Raw genomic sequence first — 11,798 nt, 5'->3', positions numbered from 1 at the left:
AGCTCAATATATGAAATAATCGTACATGACAGCTGAATAAAATTTTGCAATATTAAATAATTCATGTTATTCTTATATTCAGACATAACAGACATATAGCATGAATTATGATCCTATTGGCAACTAGATGGATGATGAAAACTGAATTTATGACTAGCATTTAGTGTATTTATTTTTTAATTAATAACATTAAAATTATTTTATTGATTTTAGAGAGAGGAAGGGAGAGAGAGAAGGAGAGAGACATTGATTTGTTGTTCCACTTATTTATGCAGTCATTCATTGATTCTTGCATGTGCCCTGACCAGAGGTGGAACCCACAACCTTGGTGTATATAGATGATGCTATAACCAACTGAGCTACTCAGCCAGGGATCCCAAATAAAAATTATTTAAATTAAATTTATATTTCATCTTAAAAATTTAACATTGTAAATACAATTGTAATGTTGTCAATTTATTAACTGTAATTTGAGTTTCTAATGAACTTTAATAATTTTCAATGTTTTAGAAGAAAAACACTTTTGAAAACATGGAAAATAATTTTCACATTTAATTTATATGTTTTGAAAAAACAACTTAAATTTTGTACATTTTAAATACAATGAGATTTTATTCGTATTCCCTCTGGTAATTATTGTCAATGGAACACAGTTATATACAAATTTTGATTATAATAATAAAATGAATGATTTTGCTGAAATGGTCAAGAGAAATAAATGTTATAGAATAAATATATAATAATTTATGAATTATAGATTTTTAAAATATATAAACATGATTGACCCATTAATAGAATGTCCAGACAGGTTATTGAGAGAGATACAAAGAGAGAGAGAGACCGAATGTGCCTTGTAGTTACGGCAGCACCTTACTGTTACCGGGGTCCCTGGACATCTTCTGAAACACTGTTTTTGCTTTCTCTTAAAAGTGCAGTGCTTAAGACTTCAGTTTGGAATTTTTCACCTTGGCCAAAGTCTAGAGTCACCTCTGGCTCTTCCTTACTTAGCTCTCTGACCAAACTATCCATGATCATTTTAACTAAGGCCTTCCCTGTCATACTTAGAAAAAATAACATTCTCCAGGTTTTATTCTGGGAGCAAACTGTGGGTTAGCACATGGGAGGGTGCAGGGGAGCCAACAGATGCCATTGTTCCAAGTCAAATCATTATAATTGCTATAATGATGCATTTGGCCTCTTCTCTTTTCTTCTATTGACATACAATGAACTTGGGCTTTTTTAAGGAAAATCTGTTCTTACCCTTGAAATATTACTGAAGAGATTTTTCTCTCATTTTGTGTTTTGGCTACAGTTTCTTAATCTTCTTTCTTTGCTAATCTGATGCTATAAATATTCTATTTTCCAGGAATTCCTCAACTCTTTTATCTGCTGCCTACAGCCCTTCTAAATTTATGGTGTCATTATGAATTACTGTTTTTAAAATATCTTTCCTGACATTCCAATAGGCATATGCACAGGAAAGGAAATCATTATTTGTGGTTAACGTGTCAGCTCGATCCCAGTACATCTACTGGCATTTTTGTTTAATTATATTTTATTGATTATTCTATTACAATTGTCCTAATTTCCCCCCTTTGCCTCCCTCCACCCAGTACCCTCCATTTCCGCTGGTGATCTTCCCTCCTTTGTTCATGTCCATGGGTCATGCATCTAAATTCTTTGGCTACTCCATTTTCTATACTTTACATCCCCATGGTTATTCTGTAACTACCTATTTGTATTTCTTAATCCCCTCACCACCTCACCCATTCCTGAATACTCCTCTCCCATTTGGCATCTATCCAAATGCTCTCCATATTCATGCTTCTGTCTTGGTTCTCATTTGCTTAGCTTGATTTTTAGATTCAATTATTGATAGATATAAATTGTGGGTTTTTTGGACATTTTATTGTTCATAGTTTTGATCTTCTTCTTTCTCTTAAATAAGTCCCTTTAACATCTCATATAATAATGATTTGGTGATGAACTCCTTTAGTTTGTTTCTTTTCTGGGAACAACTTTATCTACCCTTTGAGTCTTTTTTAAAAAACATTTTATTTATTTATTTTTAGAGAGGGGGGAAGGGAGGGAGAAATAGAGGGGCAGAGACATCAATGTGCAAGAGATATCAATCAGTTGCCTCTTACACGCCAGCAGTTGGGGACCTAGAGTGCAACTCAGGCATGTGCCCTGACTAGAAGTCAAACTGGCAACTTTCAGCTTTCAGTTCCCTGAGCCACACCAGACAGGATCTGCACTTCAATTCAAATGACATCTTTGCTGGGTAGAGCAATCTTGGCTGCAGGTCTCTGCTTTTGATGACTGTGAGTGTGTCTTGCCAATCCAAGCCTGCAAAGTTTCTTTTGAGAAATCAGCTGCTAGCCTTCTGGGAACTCCCCTAGGGGTAACTAACTTCATTTCTCCTGCTGCTTTTCAGATTCTCTCTTTATCTTTAACCTTTGGCATTTTAATGATGATGTGTCTTGGAGTGAACCTCCTTGCATGCATCTTGCTTGGGACTCTCTGTGCTTCCTGGACTTGTATGTCTATTTTCTTCACCAACTTATGTAAGTATTCTTTCATTATCTGTTCAAATATATTTCCAATTTTATACTCTTTCTCTTCTCCTCCTGGCACCCCTAAAATGCAAATGTTGGACCTCTTAAAGTTGTCCTAGAGGCTGCTTATGCTATCCTCATTTTTTTGTATTCTTTTTTCTTCTTGTTGTTCTGATAGGTTGTTTTTTGCTTCGTTATGGCCCAAACCACTGATTTGAATCCCAGCTTCATCTATTCTGCTGTTGTTTCCCTCTCAATTGTTCTTTACTGGAATCATTTTCTGACTGAATCTTTTTTTGTTGTTGAAATCCTCACTAAGCTCCTTGAGCATCTTTATAGCCAGTGTTTTGAACTCTGCATCTGATAAATTGCTTATCTCCATTTGGTTTAGCTCTTTTTTCTGAAGTTTGATCTGTTCTTTCATTTGGGCCATGTTTCTTGGTCTCCTCATTTTGGAGTCTCTGTTTGTTTTTATATATTAGATAGAGCTGCTTTGACTCTGTGTCTTGGTAGTGTGGTCTAATGTAGTAGATGTCCTATAGGGTCCAGTGGCCCAGCCTCCCCTATCACCCAAGCTGGGTACTTGAGGTATGTGCTTTGTGTTGGCTGAGTACAACCTCTTCCCTTAGTTGAGGCTTGGTTGCTGTTGGCAGGTCAACGGGAGGCATTTACCCAGGCCAGTCAGCTGCAAGAATTATCTGTGACCATTGACTACCAACTTTCACCCTCCGTGGAGGATCTGCTGTGTAGGGGCAGGGTGGTGGTGCTCCAATGCAGTCTGTCACTGTCCACTAGGTGTGCTGCCCCTGGGGTTTCCTGGGTGGTGTGGGGCAAGGTCTGCTCCAACCTGAGTTTGCTCCCTTTATGCCACCCTGCCTGCACTATAAAGCAATCTGAGATAGCTACTACTTGTGCTGGGGTTGGAGATACCCAGGCAAAGCCAAGCTGTGAATCTAGACTGGCTGGTGCCAGTACCAGGACTGGTGCTCACTAAGTCCAGCTGTTGCTTGTTTGAGAGGATTTAGGAAGCTATAAAGCATGAGCCAAGACCAGCCATTCATATAGAAAAGCAGCTTGGGTGGGCCCGTAATTTTGGTGGGGCACATTCTCTGGGGATCTCCAAAGAAGGTCAAATAGTGTTAGCCAGGTTGATGGAGTTTCAAATATGGCACCAGCTTGCCAGTTCTTTGGCTCTATGGAGGCAATGTTTAGCAAAGGGACAATGGCCTCTACTCACCTTGATGCCAAACACTTTGGTTGCTCCCCTTATGCCAATGATTCCTTTCAAACCGCTACCTCAGTGGTGGGGCTCAGAGAGAGTAAATCTGAGTAGGTGAGTCAGTGTGTGGGTTCTTTAAGAGGAACTGCTTGTGGCTCCAGCAGTTCTTTCACCGAACTCCATCCCCATTGGTATTTGAAGCTACAATTGTGGGCTTTATCTTCCTGGTGCTGGAACCTTGGGTTGGAGGCCTGGTGTGTGGCTGGGACTTCCCACTCCTAAGATAATCCTCCTGAATTTTGTGGCTGTATGAATTGGCTTCATATAGCCAATTGATGTGGCTGTATGAAGAGGCAATGCATGTCTGCCTATGCTGCCATCTTGACTGGAAGTACCAGTACTGACATTTTTAATCTCATTGCCTGGCACTTGTGAGCTTAAGTGCTACAAGAATGCTTGAGTCCTCTACACCACTGCTCCATTATGCTCCTGAGCCTTTGGTCATGCTGTTTTCTTTTTTCACTCAAATATTCTTCCCACTTTTGCTCACCTGGACAACTCTTACTTATTATTCAAAACTTAACCCATGCATTCTTTTGTCTGGGAAAGAACTAATCAAATATATAAATAAAATAAAATTTCTGAGACACCTCAGTTTGGTTTAAGTCCTCCTTCTATAACATCTGTATACACTATATCTCTGAGATTCTCAGATAAAGTATTTGGGAAACACGTACTAAAAATTTTTTCATTGTTATCTGAAATTCAAATATAACCTGGCATCCTGTTTTTGTTTTCTAAATCTGGCCACACTAAATAGCTCCTCACTTGCTATACTGTATAGATTTTACCTTCTCACATGAGTACCCCTCGCTTGGGGACTCGCTTCGGGAATGAATTCCCTACAAGGAATTGGAAAAATTCCTTGCAGTAAAGAACCATATTTTTTTAGTGGGGAGTTGGGGTAGTGGTATAGAATACATATATATTTTTAAAATCTCTGTTCCCCTAGCAGCTGACAAATTGTCTGACATACTAGGGTATGTTAGTAAGGATCTTTTGGTTGCAAGTAATACAAACAAAACTGAAGCCCAATTAAACAATGAAGAATTTATTATACAGAGAATTTCAGGGTAAGAATGCAGCTGGCTTCAGAGCATGTGGAACTCATTGCTCTCTTTGTTTCTCAATTCTGCTTTTCTCAACCCCTGGGGTCCCTTTTTCTCTGATTGCCATGGCTTTCTCTGCTTCTCAGTTTATGTGAAAGATGGCTATACACACTCCTGAATGGTTAATCTTCTTCATTCAAGATATAGATGCTAGTGTCTCTTAATGCCAATTCAAATTCATGGGAAAGAGACTGTTTTCAATCAGCTGAGTCTAGGAAATGAGGGTCATGTAATAACAGAGGGTCCACCTGTGAACCTATGCTGTGATCATGGAAATGAAGGAGGGGTAGATGCTGAAAAGGTTTCTACCATGTAGATGCTGCATTAGTCAGAGTTCTTCAAAAGATAGAATTTGTAGGGAGTGAGTATGTGTGTATGTGTGTGTATGATTGGATGCAGCCCACCCACATTAGGGAGGGCAATGTGTTTTATTTGAAGTCCCCAACTTTAAATGTTAATTTTGTCCAGAGACATCCAGAAAAATGTTTGACCACGTATTTGGGCACCATACTGTAGTGAAGTTGACATATAAAATTAACCATCACAGATAATCAAAAAATATTTGCTGAATTCAAGAATTTTTGTTGTTTAGTAAATTTAAAAAGTGTTTTTCCTATGAAGATTCTCAGAGAAACTGTCAATTTGGGGTCTCAGAACCAGGAATAGTTAGACCTTCTCCTGAGTTCTGCTTTGTTTCATCCAATGAACCCTGAATCATATAGGTGGTCATGTTTCTCTGTTCATGTTGGTTCTGAAAACAGTGAAGTTGAATTAGTGTTCCTTTTACACCAAATGTGCAGTGGTCTATGGATGCATTCTGCACACTAATCTCACTGCTATATATATTATCTTTAAGACAACTCTAATGCACGACTTCTGGTCAAGACAGAGGAGCAGGTGGACATGCTTCATCTCCTCATTCAACCAACCACAAAAAGAATAAAAGAATTACAACTAAATCTCAAAATAAATAACACCAAGAACTGTCAGAAAATCGAATTGTATGGAAGACCAAAAACCAAGGATTTAAAGAAGCCACAGTCATCCAGACAGGTAGGAGTGGCAGAGATGTGGAGACAGGGCAGAGAGGCAAGAAGACAGGGTATGGTGTGGCGAGGTGGTGGCCATGGTGTAAAAAGCATGGGTGCTCCCACATTCCCGTGTGTGGATAAAAGTTGGGAGGGATGTGATCCCAATCCCACGCCAGAACACACAGCCCAGGGTTCAAGCACGGGGAAGATAAAGTCCCATAACTTCTGGCTATAAACATCAGTGGGGGTTGGGACAGTAGAAGAAACTGTCAGATTTGCAGGAAACTTTACTTAAATGGTCTGCATGGTCTTAAAACCTATGCAAACCCAGCCACTTGGGGATTCAACACAAGGGTATAGCTGGAAGGGTGCATTTGCATAAGGAAAATCAGTGAAGTTACTGAAAATGAGGCAAGTGCTTTGCAAACTGCCAGGAGCCAGGCAACAGTACAGTCCCCTTTCTGAGCCCTCCCCCAATACAGATCCACAAAGCAGTAAAGCAGGTTTCCCCACCCTGGAGATTACTTCAGGCTCTAACCCACACAATTTACAGGTGTCTTTTACAGGGAGTCAAAATAGCTCTACCTAATACACAGAAAGAAACAGGGAGGTTGCCAAATTGAGGAGAAAAAGAAATATGTCCCAAATGAAAACACAGAACAAAAACCCAGAAAAAGAACTAAACAAAATGAAGATAGCCAACCTATCAGAAGCAGAGTTCAAAACACTAGTGATCAAGATGCTCAAAGAACTCATTGAGTATGGCAACAACATAAAGGAAGACATGAAAGTTATACTAAGTGAAGTAAAGAAAAATCTATAGGGAACCAACAATGAAGGGAAGGGATTTGAAGCTGGGATTCAGATCAATGAATTGGGACATAAAAAAGAAATAAACATTCAATCAGGACAGAAAGAAGAAACAAGAATTCAAAAAAATGAAGATGATATAAGAAGACTTTGGGACATCTCCAAACATGCCAGTACATGAATCACAGGGTTCCAGAAGGAGAAGAGAAAGAGCGAGAAATTGAAAACTTATTTGAAAAAATAATGAAAGAAAACTTCCCTAATTTGGCAAAGGAAATAGACATGCAAGTCCAGGGAGCACAGAGGGTCCCAAACAAGATGGAATCAAAGAGGACCACACCAAGACACATCATAATTAAAATGCCACAGGTGAAAATCTTTTTTAAATTTTATTTATTTATTTATTTATTTATTTATTTATTTATTTTTAGAAAGAGGTGAGGGGAAGAAGAAAAAGTGGGAGAGAAACATCAATGTGTGGTTGCCTCTCATGTATCCCCTCCTGAGGACCTGGCCTGCAACCTAGGTATATGCCCTGACTGGGAATCGAACCTATGACCCTTTGCTTCATAGGCCCTCACTCAATCCACTGAGCTACACCAGCCAGGGCAAGAGAGAATCTTAAAAGCAGAAAGAGAGAAGAAGTTAGTTACCTACAGGGGAATTCCCAGAAGACTGTGAGTTGATTTCTCAAAAGAAACTTTGCAGGCTAGAAGGGACTGGCAAAAAGTATTTAAAGTGATGAAAAGCAAGGACCTACAACCAAGATTACTCTAACCAGCAAATCTATTTGGATAGACTGGAAGGGCAGATAAAGTGCTTCCCAGACAAGGTAAAGCTAAAGGAGTTCATCATCACCAAGCCCTTATTACATGAAATGTTAAAGGGACTTATCTAAGAAAAAGAAGATCAAAACCATGAACATTAAAAAGACAAAACATTGATGTCCTATGCTGACTTCTGGCCAAGATGGAGGTGTAGGTGGAAGTATCATGCCTCCTCGCACAACCAAAATTAAGGACAGCCCAGATTTAGAAACAAAAACACAACCAGAACAGACAGAAAATTGAACTGTTCAGAAGTCCGACAACCATTCAACCACACTGGTAAGAGGGGTGGAGTTGGCGGCCCATGGAGAGGGGTAGTGGCAGGAAAACGCGGTGGCTGCCAGACCCGGGAGTGCAGGCAGTGTGGGGCTGACTGTGGTCAAACATTTGCGCTCAGATAAACTAGGCAAAAACGGGCAGCAAGACAGACTGCGCAACCCAGGGCCCCAGCGATGGGAAATAAAGCCTAAAAGCATTGATCGAAAAGGTGCTGGGAGAGACTCCCAGCCTCATAGGGGAATTCATTAGAGAGACCCACCTGGGAACCAGCATCAGAAGAGCCCAATTTGCTTATGGGAAGCGGCAGAGGGGTCTGAAATCTGAGAGAGAGCGGAACAAGTGCCATTGTTCCCTCTCTGACCCTACTCCCACATACAGCATCACAACCCATCCACTGGATTGCCCCGAACTGGTGAACACCTAAGGCTCTGTCCCTCATATGTAACAGCTGCGACCAGACCAAAAAATTATGACTCAAGCAGAAGAACAACTCAAAGCCCCAGAGCCAATACTTTTAAGCGACCAAGAGATAGCCAACCTATCAGATGCACAGTTCAAAGCACTGGTGATCAAGATGCTCACAGAACTGGTTGGATTTGGTCGCAAATTAGATGAAAAAATGAAAGCTACACTAAGTGAAACGAAGGAAAATGTACAGGGAACTAATGTACAGGGAAAGGAAACTGGGAATTAAATCAATGGAGTGGACCAGAAGGAAGAAAGAAACAACCAAACAAAAAAGAAGGAAGAAACAAGAATTAAAAAAGATGAGGAGAGGCTTAGGAACCTTCAGGACATCTTTAAATGTCCAACATCCAAATTATAGGGGTACCAGAAGGGAAAGAGGAATAGCAACAAGTGGAAAACTTATTTGAACAAATAATAGAGGAGAACTTCCCCAATCTGGCAAAGGTAATAAACTTTTAAAAAGTCCAGGAAGCTCAGAGTCCCAAAGAAGGTGGACCCAAGGAAAAACGCACCAAGGCACATCATAATTACAGTACCCAAGATTAAAATGAAGGAGAGAATCCTAGAAGCAGCGAGAAATAAGGAGACAGTCACCTACAAAGGAGTTCCCATCAGCCTGTCAGCGGATTTCTCAAAAGAGACCTTACAGGCAAGAAGGGGCTGGAAAGAGGTATTCCAAGTCATGAAATCCAAAGACCTACAGCCAAGATTGATCTATCCAGCAAAGCTTTCATTTAGAATGGAAGGACAGATAAAGTACTTCTCACATAAGATCAAGTTCAAGGAGTTCATCATCACCAAGCCATTATTATATGAAATGTTAAAGGGACTTATCTAAGAAAAAGAAGATAAAAAAGATGAACAGTGAAAGGACAGCAAACTCACAGTTATTAACAACCACACCTAAAACAAAAGCAAACTAAGAGGACAGCTAGATCAGGAGTGGAACCACAGAAATGTAGATCACATGGAGCGTTAGCAACAGGGGAGTGGGAGGAGGAGAAGGGGGGAGAAGGTACAGAGAATAAGTTACATAGACAGTGGGGAGAAAATAGACTGGGGGAGAGCAAGAGTAGCGTTGGAAATGCAGAAGCTAAAGAACTTATGACACATGGACATGAACCAAGTGAGCAGAAGGGGGTGTGCAGGGTGGAGGGAAATGAAGAGGGGGAATGGGACATCTGTAATGGCATAATCAGTAAAATATATTATTAAAATAAAAAAATATAATATATTTTAAAAAGGCAAAAAACCTCACAACTATCAACAACTGAATTTAGAAACAAACAGACAACTAAGTAAACAACCAGAACAGGAATAGACTCATACATATGAAGATCATTTCGAGGGATATCAGTTGGGAGGGGAAAGGGGGGCATGGGGGAAAGGTGTAGTGATTAGAAAGCATAATTGGCACATACAAAATAAACAGGGGGGTGTTAAGAATAGTATAGGAAACAGGGAAGCCAAAGAACTTATATGCAGGACCATGGACATGAACTAAGCGGGGGATTGCTGGAGGGAATGGGGGTGTCAGGCAGAGGGGGGCAAAAAGAAAATAATTGGGACAACTGTAATAACATAATCAATAAAATACAGTTAAAAGAGGCAACTTTAATGCATTTTGCACACTATTAATATGGGAGTGAGCACACTATCTCACTCCCATATTAACCTTAAGACAACTGCAATTTTTAATTCTTTTTTAAAAAATATTTTATTTAGTTTTTGGAGAGAGGGGAAGGGAGGTAGACAGAGAGGGAGAGAAACATCAATGAGCAAGGGAAACATTGATCGTTTGCCTCTCACACACCCCCAACCAGGAACTTGGTCTGCAACCCAGGCACGTGCCCTGACTGTATAGGATCCGTCAATCTATTGGTTCACAAGCCAGTGCTCAATTCACTGAGCCACAGGCCTAAATTTTTCATTCTTAATTGCCTTACTATGTTGCTTGGAGGTGGTTGTTATGTGTTTAAAAATTTGTAGTCACCATGATGTACATTCCATCTCCGAAATTTACTTATTTTATAAGTGAAAGTTTGCACCTTTTAGTCACTCTTTAACCTACTTTACCTCTCCCTCACTCCCCACTTCTGGCAACCACCAATCTGTTCTCTGCATCTCTGAGTTTGTTCTTTTACATTCCACATATAAGTGAGATCATACAATATTTGTCTTTCTCTGTATGACTTATTTCACTTAGTATAATACCATGAAAGTCCATCCATGTTGTTAAATGGCAGGATTTCCTTCTTTTAAAAAAGCTCAATAACATTCTACTATATAGAGCGACCAGCAGAAGTTAATACCATTGAGTGTGGTTGGCAGGGTACTTGAATGTCTTGCACAAGATGGACAGCAATTTGAACATTTTACCTAAAGTGTCACATGTGTGCTTGACTGTGATATTGTTATGTTACAGAATTACATGCTTATGATTTTGTAATAAAAGTCTTTATGTAATGAAAAAGGGGCATTATTTGTGGACCCTGTATATGTAAAATAACACATATACCTATATAAAATAACTTTATATACATGTAAAAAATATATAAAATAACATTTGTTCCGTTCATCTATTGATGACACTTAAGTTGTTTCCAAGTCTTAGCTATTGTGAATGATGCTGCAATAAACATGGTGGTGCAGATTTCTTTTTCAGGTAGTGTTTTTTTTTAGATACATACCCAAAAGTGGAATTGGTAGATCATATGGTAGTTCTATTGTTAATTTTTTGTGGAACCTCCAGACTGGTTTCCACAGTGGCTGTATCAATTTACATTCTCACCAGCAGCACACAAAGGGTCCCCATAGTAGTTTGTTTTTATTTTATTTAACACCCTGTATGGAAAGACTATGAATTAGTATAGAAAGAAAGCAAACACCTGTTGAAATTCTTGATCTACTTTTTATAAAGACCAGATTTCTTCATTTTTAAAAAATTTTTACAGATTTTATTTATCTTTAGAGGGAAAGGGAAGGAAAGGAGAGAAATATTAATGTATGGTGCTTCTCATGTGTCCCCTGCTGGGAACTGGCCTGCAACCCAGGCCTGTGCCCTGACTGGGAATCAACCACGATCCTTTGGTTCACAGGTCTGTGCTCAATCCACTGAGCTATACCAGCCAGGGGCAGATTTCTTCATTTTTAATGATTTTGAGTGAGCAGTTTATATATTTTTATGAGTCATCATGTGATCTGATTCCCACATTCTTCCCACTCAGCATTCCTGTTCAGAAATGTAAAAGAAACTCAGCACATATCAATATCTTACCATTTAAAGCAAAATGAAAGAAAGGCAAGTACTCAGTGCTGCAACAACAAAACACCTCCGGGCATTTTTTACAAACCAGCCCAAACTGCACTTATTCTACTGTCCTAAAGCATATGCTCTTTTGTTCAGACCTTCAAAAATGTTGACTTCCAGAAAAGGC

Source organism: Artibeus jamaicensis, unplaced genomic scaffold, assembly GCF_021234435.1.
Source record: "Artibeus jamaicensis isolate MK-2021 breed Jamaican fruit bat unplaced genomic scaffold, CSHL_Jam_final contig_482, whole genome shotgun sequence".
In the NCBI taxonomy this organism is placed as follows: domain Eukaryota; kingdom Metazoa; phylum Chordata; class Mammalia; order Chiroptera; family Phyllostomidae; genus Artibeus; species Artibeus jamaicensis.
The sequence above is the reverse complement of the archived record's forward strand: the minus strand, read 5'-3'. Positions refer to the sequence as shown.